Source organism: Magnolia sinica, chromosome 14 (assembly GCF_029962835.1).
Source record: "Magnolia sinica isolate HGM2019 chromosome 14, MsV1, whole genome shotgun sequence".
Classification (NCBI taxonomy): Eukaryota; Viridiplantae; Streptophyta; class Magnoliopsida; order Magnoliales; family Magnoliaceae; genus Magnolia; species Magnolia sinica.
The window spans coordinates 11123138-11137502 of NC_080586.1; positions in this window are offsets into that span (position 1 = coordinate 11123138).

The window sequence follows — 14365 nt, forward strand, 5'->3', positions numbered from 1 at the left end:
GGTCCATCTTTGCTAAGAAAGTGTTTGTGACCCACTCTACATCAACCACTCACATAAACCCATGGCTGGCATTCCTTACCCATTGTTTACTGTGGTGTGGCCCACCTGAGTAGTGGACCGGGCTGATTTTTGTGGCTAGTGCAACATTTACTCCTATTGAACTCATAAAAGCACGTATATGTTTACTTAAAATAGAGAGATGCTCATGTACCGGTGGTCTTCTAATTTAAGGATGATTTTTTATAATCCTATCATGCTCGTGTGATGTCCAACCAGTCTAAAAGGTTGGCCCCCACCGCATGGATCACCTTATGCAAAAATCAGCCTAATCCACCTGTTAGGTGGGCCATACCTATAGCTACTATTGTATCAACTGCGATTCATTATATTCTATGATGTGGTCCATCGATGAGTGGAATGAGTTGATTTCTGTAGTAGACGATCTTCATGGTGGGACCACCCTATTGGATGGGTTGGATTTCACAGACCCATGAAAGGTTGGAACATATGAGGGTAACTTATCATCCAACCTGTTGAATATGGGCTTTTTCCATTATATGGGTTTTGCTAAGTTGACACGTACCTTAGCAATGTCTCCAAACCTTTGGAATGACACGTGGGATGCCTAATCATACCATTGGGAGCAAGCCATGGTGTAAGAATTACGTGGTGTTAACTTGTTTAGTTATTTTTTCTGTGTTTGTCTTGTTCTTTCTGCCTTTGCCTCTTTTGGCTCTTTTAGTAGTAATAATGATTTTGCTGATCTTCCCAAAAAAAAAAAATCACATCAATTCAATGATCTAACCATTTGAATGATGCCAATGAGCCATAAATTACATGGTTAGAATCATCAAACCCTAGTGTGCTACTTTGGAATCATAAGCAACAAACAATGGGATTTATCAAATAGATGTTTCTAAATAATGATTGGACCTATTCTCCTCTTAATATTGACTGACCTTTTTCCGTGCTATTGATCATATGTTTAGGATCATTCAATCAATTTTGCACCATGGATTGCTCCTGGTTGGATGGATGAATAAATGGTTCAAATTGATGATAGGATATCCCATGTATCATTTAAAAGCTTTGGGCAGTTGCTAGCATCCATGAATGAAGGAGTTAGCAAAACCCTATAATGCAAATATTCACACTGTATGTATGTATATGTACTATGTATGTATGTATATGTAAATGTATATGGAGAGAGAGAGAGAGAGAGAGAGAGAGAGAGAGAGAGAGAGAGAGAGAGAGAGAGAGCCTTGAAGAAAACGAAGACATAGTTGCTTAATTAACCATTCTACAGAAGAAGGTATGAAAAGCCAAACAACCTGAAAACATTAATAGAAAGAGCAACTTATAACGGCAAAGCAAAGAAGAAAGAGATATGAAAGCAAAAACATAGTTACTTAACCACTCTAGACAAGAAGGCATAGAAAGCCACAAAACCTCAAAACATTAGAAACAGCAACTTAATACGGAAAATCAAACAAGCTTCCATGCATCTTAACGAGCAGGCATCCATTGCAGTTCAATGCCATAGTTCCATGAGCTGGGAGGGCTTTCTGGCTTCAAATCCACTATACTAGTGTATGCAGTGCACCCACCTACCCTGAGCCTGATCCTGTGTGACGTGATCGATGCATCCTTCAAGTACGTGCAACAAAGTGTACTCTTACATGCAATCCCTTCCTCGATCTCATCCTCAAACTTCCTACACAAGCTCGTAGTCGAGCAATTCAACGGTGACAAAAGGATGTCGTCGGAACAATTAAATAACATAACCGTGTTACGGTTCGATATGTTGAATGGAGAGCTCTCTTCAATCATAAATCCACCATCCATGAGATCAGATGAGTAACATATATCCTTTCTGATCTCAGGTGTGGAAATTACAATCTTACGTTTGACTGTGTTGATGCTAAGGATCTTGTAGTAAGACCCTTCAAGTGACCTAAACTCCAAAACATTATCGTTGCAATAGACTCTATAGTTAGAGTCACCACAACCATCTCGGGTGCTAAGAGGAAATGGGACCCTCATGCCACCACATTTTGGGCAGGGCAAATATCCATGTGCGCACGTTAGCAGCATGAACATTGAAATCCAGACCATGACCAACCTCACCATTTTCATAATTAGAAGGAGATATCTCTACAAATGTAGTAAGAAACACGAAGATTCAAGTGCCCATTTATACTAGTTTCTACAAGGTACGGACACATTACCAAAAATCATGGCTGTCCTCCATGTATCATTAAATAAACTTGAAAAAATCCCTTGGCACCATTGGAAAATCTGGAACTTTAGGGAAAAGGGAGGGTGCACAAGGCTCCTTGTGCTGTCATCAGCGTGGCCGTCCATCACTCATGGATCTAGCCAATGGCCATATCCACATAATCAACCTTTTAAAGCCCAACACGTGGAGGGACCAGCCCATGTGGCCATTAAATGAAATAAGTCACTAAACCCACTTTCCTTGTTTAGAATTTCTTGATCCACTTTCCCCATGAGGAATCCCAGCTTGCTTAGATTAAAGAAAGGGCCATATTGTTATTGCTTATACGGTAAAGTATTAAAAAAATAAGACCATTTTTTTTTTTAAATGAGTACCTAAAAGGTTTGATCCAAGCTATAGATTGGGGAATTGGGTTTTGGTGATCTTTTAGCATTGGCTCCTTTGACAATGACTATAAGTGGGTGGAATAGAGTTTTATCGGATTGGATGGTATAGCAAGAAGTGAACACATGGATGGAGGATGTGGATTTCGTGTTGCACTCTCCTTCTTCGGAGGAATACAATACTCTGGTGATTTTTTAGTGTCATCGTTGATTCGTGACACGTCATTCATGTGGTCACTACGAGTGTGACACGTCACCCGTGCCATCATTATCAGTAAATCTTGTAGTTTCACAAATTAGGTCTGATGTGGGTATGTTTTATTAGTTGAGAGATTTTTTCTTTTAATTTCTTCTTTCTTTTTATTGTCTCTTTGTTGCTCTTTAGGCATGTTTTGATTTCTTTTACCTGTGTGAGTTTTGTGCATTTGATGCGTGTGGTGATGGGAATGTCACTAATGAATTTGGTTGGTGTATTGAATTGAATTGCAGTAAATTCTATATATGAGAAATGAACAAATGGGAGTGATATCATTTTGGGTCTTGTTTGGGTGAAAGCCCTTTATCACTCAAAATGGAATACTACTATTTTGCTGTGACTTTGCAAAAAAGAACCCTCTATAAAGAGCAAGTTCTTAATTTGGTATTGTAGAAAAATACTAGCGCACAATTTATGCAAGAAAGGTAAGATGACAAAAGATAGGAGCTAAAGAGAAAGATGCGAGAAATACATAGATTTATATGCTTCGACAATATATCTATATTCACGAGATAACAACACAGAATTTTATTTGTCACTAAAAACAAGAGAAATTAAAGAATGTAAGGCTCATTTCTCTTCCTCTCTTCCACCATTATAAAGTCTGTTACTAAGGAATCACTGGTAAGGTCCCCCTCTCTTACCCATTGTTCTTTTCATAACCTATATATTCTAAGAGAGAGCAACTGCTTAAAGCCTATCTAAACTAAGCTTCACACGTTGGATAACAAGAGGAGAGAGAGAATGAAGTACATGTCTTTGTATACATGAATGTATTTCACTTGCGACCAGCATCACCACCTCAACATTTGGATGGTCGTTGCACCCGGCACAAGGTCCAAATCATCATATGTTGTGCTGTAAAAACTCTACATCTGTGAAATTATATCTATCTATTCTTTGTCTGTAATGTTGGCTGTACAAGCTAGATTTGTTTTGCTTCAAAAAAAATAAACTTACTGGCTTTTGCTAAGCTTCAGAAAAATTATTTCTGCAAAAGGAAGGAAGAGACAAAAGAAAAAAAAACATTTTTTTTTTCAAACTATTTTTTTTTGCTGTGTACTCTTCACAGTTGCCATAACCGTACTCTTCACAGTTGCCATAACCGGATACACAACACCTTTATATAGACAGTTTCAACAACTATGAAATGACTACAAAACTTCTATTGGATGCTTCTATCATTTAATGTTCATAGGAAACTACATGGGCTTTTCATCTTCCAAAACGACTCATGAAAATTGCTACAGTTGCATTGGAAGATGAACAGTCATCTGAAAAATGGGTTTGAATTTGCAACTCCAACATGTAAGCCATTGTAACACTCTGAATTTTTGCTATTTTGAATTACCAAAAATCCTTAAATTTAAAAAAAAAAAAAAAAAAAAACTAGCCATGTCATCACTTATTGACCCTTGACGCTTGAGGTGAGCCTATACGCGGCTGGTACTGGTAAAGAATCATACAAATAAGATTGATCAACCGTAGAAAATCAATTAACTTAACCGATCACTTAAACATCAAGTTTATCCCTATGATTTGTTCATTTAGGGTCCAAATCTAACCGACCTACCACTAATTAATTAAGACAATCGTAACTAAATTAAAAGATCTACTCAAAACCGAGTCAGATAAGGCCCGAATCTTGACTAATGGACCAAATCAACCCAAGTACTTTTTTAGCCTAAAACTGACGGTTTAAAGTGATCATGACCAAATCTCCACTTTTATTAATTTTGAATATGCCATATTGTGAACTTAGTTAATTCATACCTCAATAACTGCGTTCAAGAAATCCCCCTACCCAATTTATTTAAGAAATACCCCGATTACCCGAACAAGCTCTATACCACTCATTAGTAAATCAGTAGTTCCGAAATTGTAAAGTAATGTCCATCCCAATGGGCTTGTGGTTCATCGCGAACGACAGACTCAGATGATACCTGAAAATAGATGATTCACGCAGTCAAGTCAGCACTTGTAAAATGCAACTCTCCCAAGTATTACCCAAAAATCTGAATTTTAAGACAAACGACCCCGCTACTTGGGACAATAAATTAGGACATTTCAGCCATTGGATTTCACCCAAATTTGTACCATAGGTTGAAGATATTTCTCTGCACTTGTCTGCAAAATCTTACCATTGATCGAGGAACGGTGACCGTTGATCACAAACCGGGCAATTCCGGCAAAACTCCATATTCGTTTGCCGTTAAACTTTACCCAACCCTTCATCAGGCTATGGGGCACCTATTCCATGAATTAGATGGGCCAGGGGCCCATCGAGACAACCCCAACAGCCAAAAATGGGCCCACAGGGCCATTGGAGGAATTACACTAAACTATAGGGCCAATTGAAATAATTCTAGACATATAAAAGTCTAGCTCTCTCTCTCTCACTTCCATAAACCCCAGCAGCTGAGAGAGAGAGAGAGAGAGAGAGAGGGGGGGGGGGGGGGGGGATTTTTGGGCTTGCATTTGATCTTGGTGCTTGGAATTTGGGAATCCCAGCACTTACACCTCCCTTTTGTCAGAAAACGCCGACCCAAATCGTCGTTGGAACGGATTCCGCCCAATCTAAGGTAAGATAGGGCTCCAAATCATGTTTCATTTAATTCTAGCTACATGCATGCATCCTACTGCCATTTTCTTACAACGCAGGCCTCACACGTCGAGTTTGCAGACCCGGCGATGTTAGGACGTTTGCAATTGCTTCCGGTCGGCAATAAGTGCGGACCATTACCTTTAAGTGGCCGATTATCGCGCCTAGCGTAAGTTTAATGAATATGATTGGTGATTGTTAATGCATGTGGTTGAATTTTCATTTGGATTGCATAAATGGAAAATTAGGCTAGGAATGGTTAAAATTATGGGAAAGGGTTCGGCCCTAATGCCCCAAATATGTGACTTGTGCATTTGTATGCTCATTTATGGTGCAAATATTTAAATTCTCCCAAATTACCGCAAGTTGATTGTTGATTCCCTGATTTGGTGTTAATTATGCTTAAAATGATAATATGGATTGCTGTAATTTAGTTATTAGCGATTTATTTCCTAATAATATGATTAATTATGCTTGGGTGGAGGCATGAAATGTTGTAATTTGGTTGATTGGTTGAGTTACTTACCTTAAAATTCAATGTATGGCTAAATTGTGTGCTTCATGTTGATCTATGGAAGATAAACTTCAATGTATTGTTATATGATTGCCCATGTGATGTATAGGCTGGATTATAATATGTATAATTTGTAAATTTGGGTGGAGCTTTGCATGTTGCTGTCCATCTTGTTACAATTGTTGGAATGTGTTGAACATGATCCTCGTAGTTTGGTGAAGATTGGTGTATTATTATTCATATACTTAGAATGCTGGATTTTGTTACTATTTATGAAATTATTCCTGAATTTGCTGAATTTTTGTTATCCATCTGTGAACTTGTCCTCTTATAAATTGGCCGATAACCGAAATTATTTGGGAATCCCATCGTTGGATTAGCCTATGGGTAAATCTGGCCCGACTAGTTAAGTTGTAAATTGTCTTAGGCCGTTCAGTTTATAGTTCAACTTGTAGGGGCATATTGGCTCTTAGGTCGGCCATCCTTATACGTTAATCATGTTTGATTACGCCTGTATGAACCCGAAGTACTCTGAGACCTTTGCACCCACTATTAACTGTAATTTACGGCCCACAAGACTTATGAGCCGGGGATGGTGGTACGAGACACTATACCCGTGTTGTCGGCCTACGCTGGGGTGATGAGCCTCCCTGTAATGTCCATTAAGCACTTAGACTCGAGCCGGGAACGGTGGTATGAGACACTGTACCTGTGCTGTCGACTTGTGCTGGGGTGACGACCTTCCCACAGTGACCGCAAGTAGGACATTTAAGTCCTAATTATTTTCGTTTGTGATTATATTTCTTTTGGGATTGACGACCCTATACAGGGCTATAGGTTGCGAGAGTCACATGACCACGGCCCCTGAGTCGTGCGATCGGGTTAGGGCAATAACTCCACTTAAGGTATTCCGGTTTCCTTAACCTGCTGGATGAATGAACTTAATTAACCAACCAGGCTAACATATTTCACGACATTGTATTATTATTATGACGATTATGCAGTCAAGGTCGTAACTGAGGGAGTGTTGGTTCGCGAACGTTAGATGTTGTCACTTGAGGGAGTGTTGGTGGTCAGGAGCATGCATCATATCATAACCATGCATTTGTATTAACAATAATATTTAGAGTTCTATACTATTTGCTATTCGTTAAATGTACTCTATGCATGATAATTTGTATGGCTTATTGCTAATGGGACCACTGAGTTAGCTACTCACTCCCACTCTGGGACGGTGTTCTAAAACACCAACCAGAATCCAATATAAATGCAGGTACCCTGGAGCGGGACACGCTAGACGATGTCGGTGCAGACGATGACGAGGAGCGGACGTACTCCCAGACTTTGGCGGTTTCTTGTAGTTTATGTTTGGATGGTTGAGGGACATGGGCCAGGGCTCTAGTCATCATGGGATATTTATCTGGGTGGGTCTAGTTTCCGGTTAGATTTTCTTGGTACTGTATTTTGGATATCTTACCTGTTTAGCGGCCCGTATTTATATTTTATAATATTCTCATGCTTATGGTTTGCTAAATCCGTCATTGCTTATAAATATATAAATCTAAATGCATTAGAATTTGGAGCCCATTAGGGCATACGTGGCACCTGGTTATTCGACAGCCGAGTTCCTACTCGGCCCCTGAAAATCTGGGGTGTTACTGCCATAGTGAATGAAGAAATCCAAACTACACTACTGAGTTTCTTGACAAGAGTTTCCGGAGATAGCTAAGTGCCTATGGGTTAAAAAGCGATGAAAAACTGATTTTGGATGTCACCTAAACGAGACTTTACTGTGTGAGGAAAAGCCAAACCCACGGTGTGGACATGGATAACTATAAGGACTATCATTTTTAGTATTGCATTCCAAGAATTCCAGTGTAATAATTGAATAAAAAGTATAAGTTTTAGATTTATTAGACACTGTCATCTTGCAGGATGCACCTTGACACCACTGACCTTCACGTAATCTAACGTGGTGGGATTTGATTGAGCCGTGCAATTGTCAAAAATGACCCAATCAATCATGCGTGTACCTCCCCTTTGACAGTGGCACATCGAGTCACCACTTATATTGGTGACGTCCAATCTGCATCCCTTGAATTTTGAGTTGGGAAATTATAGCAGTTTCGACATACTGGCAAGTCCCCATTATGATAGTGTGTGACTAACCTCACTCAGGCCACTTCCACTTTGTTGAATTTTGATTATTCTAGTTAGGTTTAAATCCGTTGAGCATCCAAATGTGCATGATTGTCGGAGATGACTAGACCCAACCCAGTGAGGAATGGCCCTGCGTGAGCACCAAGACATGCACCATGTTGCTCGCAGGTGTGAGATTTAGTCCATGTTGCACACTAATTATCTAAGAGTGTAATTTGCGAATATAAAAATCTACGAGCTCCCTTAATTTTTTCTTGACCAGTACTTGTTTTGTAAACTGGCCGACTTGATTTGCTGATCGGCCTGAATCAGCGTGACATCTACATTAGGGGGCATTTGGCGCATGGTATTAGATGGGATTAGTTGGGATGAAATTGCATTTGGTCCCGTGCTAATTCCACCCATCATTTGGGGAGAATGGGAAAGCTTGGAATTAGTTTAGATGGGATTGTAGTTGATCCAGGTCACCGTAGCTTTTTGCTTCCCGCCAACTGTTTTGAAAATTTTGAAAAGTTTTGTTAATGTTAGCAAGTTATGTAGGTCCCACCATGATGTGTGGGCTATATCCACACGACCACCCATTTTTTGAAATCATTTTAGAGCATGGGCCAAAAAATCAAGTAGATCCAAAGCTCAAGTGCACCACACCATAGAAAGCAGCGGGGATTGAATGCCTACCACTGAAAACTTCTTTGCGGCCGCATAAGTTTCGGGTCAAGCTCATATTTGTGTTTTCCCTTCATCTAGGTCCTTTTGACCTTATGAATAGATTGGATGACAAATAAACATCACGGTGGACCTTGGGAAGATTTCAACAATGTGCATCATTGTTCCCATTGATTTTTGTGTTGTGGTCCACATAAGCTCTATATCTGTCTCATTTTTAGGCCCATGCCATAAAATGAGGTTGCAAAGCAGATAAACGGTGTGGATATAACACATATATGTTATTCTTAACAGTTCTAAATGATGGTAGGTATATCTATTCAATGGACAATAAACCAAAATGCGAATGCCCATACAAACCTAACATAGAGTTAGGCTTGTCCCATGTTAGGCTTGTCCCATGGTAATACGGGACAATCCTTGTCATACGTAATAATTATATTTTTTTTGAATTCCATCTAAACCTAATCCTTTCTAATAAGGGACAATCCTTGTCATATGTAATAATTACATTTGATAAGAGGGATGGATTGGTTCATGCATGAATTACATAGAACCCACTTTTTATTCTCACTTTTCTTTATGGTGTCAGCTCTGACCCAACCCATCCCTTTTGAAGAACTTGATGTGGTATGATTTAATTAGGATACATGTCTCTGTTAGAGATGGGGCCACCTTTAAGTACGTACTTGACTGAACAACTTTCAAACATGATTGGATGATATTTCTAACAACAGTGCATGGTCTAATCAAATCTCACCACATCACAGAAATATAATGGCCTGTAATTCTCTTGAATCCATGTCCATCCCTACATGGGCCAATCAGGTGAAATGAGTTGAATATGTGCCACATGTACACTAAAATTACACGAAACTTGATGGAAGCAAAACTGGGGATTGCCCTCTTATGGTGGACAAAGGACAATGATGCACATGATATAAATCTGCAACTCGCTAAATGGCTTTTCGGAGTAGAAGGGAGGGGTGGGGCCAAGCTAATGATGAGTGGCCAGGCATGACCTGGTCCAGGCTAATGATAAATGGCCAGCCATTGAAATGCTCTATCTTGCACACAAGGGTGACATCTAGTCGACCCATCTCAAGGGTCCCATCATGTACATGGTCTATCTATCTCTCTCTCTCTCTCTCTCTCTCTCTCTGTCTCTCTCTCTCTCTTTTCTTTCTGTTTTTTAAGGGATTAGCTTGATAGTACACGCCCATGTCAGTACACACACTCCATGTTAGCCACCCCCGCTAGGATCGATACCAAGACCTCAAGTGTTGAAACGAGGTATCTCCACTCAGTCTGCCAGTTGAGCTATGGATCTGGGTGTGTAGATGGTCTATCTTGGACAGTCAGTTCACATGATCAGTCCCACTCTCGAGATTTGATGGGCCACAGTCCAAAATGTCCCATTTCGAGCATATGGTGTTTAGAGGGTGGGAAATACATACGTGCGGTGCACACGTTGTACTGCTACATGAATCCCTAATCCTCCATTCCACTAATGGCCATACCTTCAGTTAGGGGTGTTTCTTTGACCGTTGGCCCACCTTGAGATATGTGTTGTATATCTACGCAGTCCATTAGTTTTTATATATCATTTCAGGACATGGTCCAGAAAATGAAGTAGATCCAAATCTTAAGTGGACCATACAGTAGGGAATGAATGCCCACCGACACCCCTACTCATCAGTCATCACAGGCCTAAAATAGAAAGCAGAACTTCAGGGCTAGACCATTACTGTAGTGAACCACCATTTAAAATTAGTATGATAGTTCATTACCTTACGAAACAGGGTGGTGATCCTTCAACCGAACAAATGCTATAGTTGCATAGAAATACACGGTTAGAATGGCTGACCCACTTGCGGATGGAGCATACTCCGCAAGCTTCAATGATAATATGATCACAACCGTCTGATATTGCCCTTGGAATTTGGACCACTCAGATTTTATTTTAAACCATCCATTTGATAGATGTTGGATTATGATTGCTTCATCATGTGATTTGGAGAGACATACACCAGTGAGAATGTGCCACACAACCTGTACGGCACATTAGCTACTGACAGGTTGAGTAGCGAGACTGGCTACTGAAGTGACGTCACCACATTCTGTGGGCTTCACTATGATGTATGTTTTATATCCACACCTTCCATTCATTTGTAGAGATTATTTTAGGGCAATATCCCAAGAATGAGTTAAATCCAAAGCTCCAGTGGATCCCAGCACAGAAAACAGTGGGGACAGTGACGCCCACCATTAAAAACTTTTAAAGGCCAATAAAGTTTTAGATCAAGCTTATATTTGTGTTTTCCCTTATTTCATGTCTTTTTTAACTTTTGAACAGGTTGGATTTCAAATAAACATTATGGTGGGCCGTAGGATAGTTTCAAAGGTGGGAATCTCTTCCCCACTGTTTTCTGTGGTGGGGTCCACTACAGCTTTTTATCTGCCTCATTCTTTAGCTCATGCCTAAAATGATATCTCAAAATAGATGGACGGTGTGGATACAACACATACATTATAGTAGGGCCTACAAAACTTGGTGACGTCACTTCAGTAGCCGACACACTACTCAACCTCTCAGTAGTCTCAGAAATAGACACCAAGTGTCACACCTCCCTCGGAAACGGATTGGCTACTCCCCCGACACCAGCCAATGGCTGGTGGTCGGTGCTATGTGGGGCCCACCATGATGTATATGTTTCATCCATGCCGTCCATCTATTTCTACAGATCATTTTACGGTATGAGACAAAAAATGAGATATATTCCAATCTCAAGTGGACCACATTGTAGGAAACAGTGTTGAATGAGCGTCGACCATTAAAAATTTTTTGGGGGCCATAAAAGTTTTAGATCAAGCTGATTTTTGGTTTTTCCCTTCATCTGGGCCTGTATGACCTAATCAACAGATTGGATGTGAAATAAACAGTACAGTAGGCCTTAGGAGTATTTTAATGGTGGATATTTAATCTCTATCGTTTTCATGTGGTGTGGTCCATATTAGATTTATATCCCTCTTATTTTTGGTATAAAGCCCTAAATGATCTTTAAAAATGGATGAACGGAATGGATGAAACACTTACATTATGATGGGGCCCATAGAGCACCGACCATCAGCCACGTGGCTGGTGTCAGGGGGAGTAGCCAATCCGTTTCCACCTCCCGAAGGATGAGTCATTCCACCGTATAAATATTACATTTCCGTACTTCTCAAAAGTTTTGTACTTCAAGGAAATTTTACAAGTTACTGCCTCATAATTTAATATTTACATTAAAACATCTTTTTAAAAATTGTTTTCAATAAGTTACCCAGTTGATTTTAAGGGTCCGTCCGGGCAGATTGGATAGGATTAGAAGAGATTGAAAAATAGATTCCAGGATTGGCCAGGCATGCCAAACAAACACGGAATTCTAATCCCAAGATATAGCAATCCCATGGATCTTAAGACAATCCACTGACAGCACCATCATTACCTTTAAATCCCATCCAAACCACCCTAATCCCTTAAAAATTGCCTTGAACGTGTTTGGTTGGAGGGATTGAAAGGGATTGGAAGGTTTAATCCAGGATTAGCTGGGCATGCCAAACTGACCCAATATAGCAATCCCATAAATATTGCACCAATCCTATTATTACCTTAAAATCCATGCAATCCACTCTAATACCATCCAATCCCATCCAATCTGCCCGGCCTAACATGCCCTAAGTAATTATTACCTATATACCTTCCGTTAAATTTCTTAACCTAAGTTGGGGTGAGACGTGTGAGAGGGCTGGCAGCTCAGGTGGGGCCCACCATGGCGTTTATATGAAATCCACTTTGACTATGACCACCTGGAGTGTTACCCCATGTTAGGCACAAGGATAAAAAAAATTAATTTCAGCCATGATTCAAATATATTATGATTGCAAATACTGTACAACGTAATGCTTACCTTCACACCTAAATCGTGGATAGGTGTGATCTTTTAGCCGTAGGGCTAAATTGTGGTTTGGAATGGAATAATCAAGAGTGTTTATATGATCATCATAGTGGGGTCTATTAAAAACAACGGTGGTCATGTGTATCCCAACTTTTTTCCTTTAATGTGGCCCACCTAAAATCACATGTTAGCCTATTTATTTTTTTAAATTATCTTAAGCCTTGCTTTGAATGGCACATCTAATTGTTGGAGTGGATTTTACAAATGCATTACGGTGGCCTCATTAAAAAATCAATGGTCGGCTACTAAATTCCCTCTTATGTATTTTTTTTTTAAAAAGTCCTAGTGTCCAACTAGTTGTACCACGAATTACCGTCCATCTAAAAGATACCTTCCAATCTTTCATATGCGTGCAACATCTAATCCGTCTAATAGGTTGGAATCACTGTGATGGGTTATTCTTGCAAAAATTAATAACATCTACTTATTTATTGGTTCTCAGTTGTATTTTGCTATTTATCAATGGTAAAAATTGTTTTCTATGATCAAGTCCACGAGATGATTAGATGGAGTTGATTTTTGAATAGGTGATCCTTCCTGTGTGACTGACTTATTAGAAGGGTGGGAAGTTGTATTCAATTAATAGATTTGAAGTTATCCATTAAGTAGACCATAACTCATGGTCCAACCACCCGTTGGACCTTGCGCATTCTAAAAAAGAGAATGTCGCTTTACAGGAAGTCCACCCTTGATTTTTATGGGGGCCACTTGAATGTTTATGCAAGATCCACTCTAACAATTAGATGAGTACTTTTATATCAGTACCAAGGATAAAAAATTAGGTTGACATGTGATATAGGTGGGCCACACCAAAGGCACTAGTTGGGAGACCCATGATTTTTATAGGGCCCCCATGATGATTATATGAAATCCACTCCAGTCATTAGATTCAAAACCAAAACATTAGACTTAGGACAGAAAAAAAATAAATTCAAACCTATCCGTAGGAGGGCTACACTAAGGGAAACCGTGTGGAGGGTGACCATTGCCGTGTACAATATTTTCACTTGTGTAGTACACCTAAATTGTGGATGAAGCTGATTTCTAGAAGCTAGGCTAAGCATGGAGTGACACATGTGGTGGTTGGAGTGGATTTCATATAAACATCACGTTGGAGCCCACTTTAGCCACCAACCCCTTGTTCGGATAGCCAAACTTAAAACTTTGGCTAAGAAGTTTAACCGAAGTTACTCCAATGTTAACTACTTAAGTTAATGGGATAGCTTATTGAAAATCTTCTTGAGAAACGTACATGTTAATTAGTTGCTCAGGTGAGTCCCACCATGATGTTCATGTGAAATTCACCCCAGCCACCAGGCTTGTCAACTCCTGTTTGGCCTAGGGCCCAAAAATTGGCTGTATCCTTGATTTAATTAGACTCTCTTATTGGAAATAGCGTTCATGGCAATGATCACCCTCCAAATTGATTCGCTTAACATGACTCATGATTCATTTTTATACGGCATTTAATGGTTGGAGTTGACTCCATATAAACATCACGGTGGGATCGTTACTCTTGCTCGGGTGGTAGACTGTCAGGAGTTTCA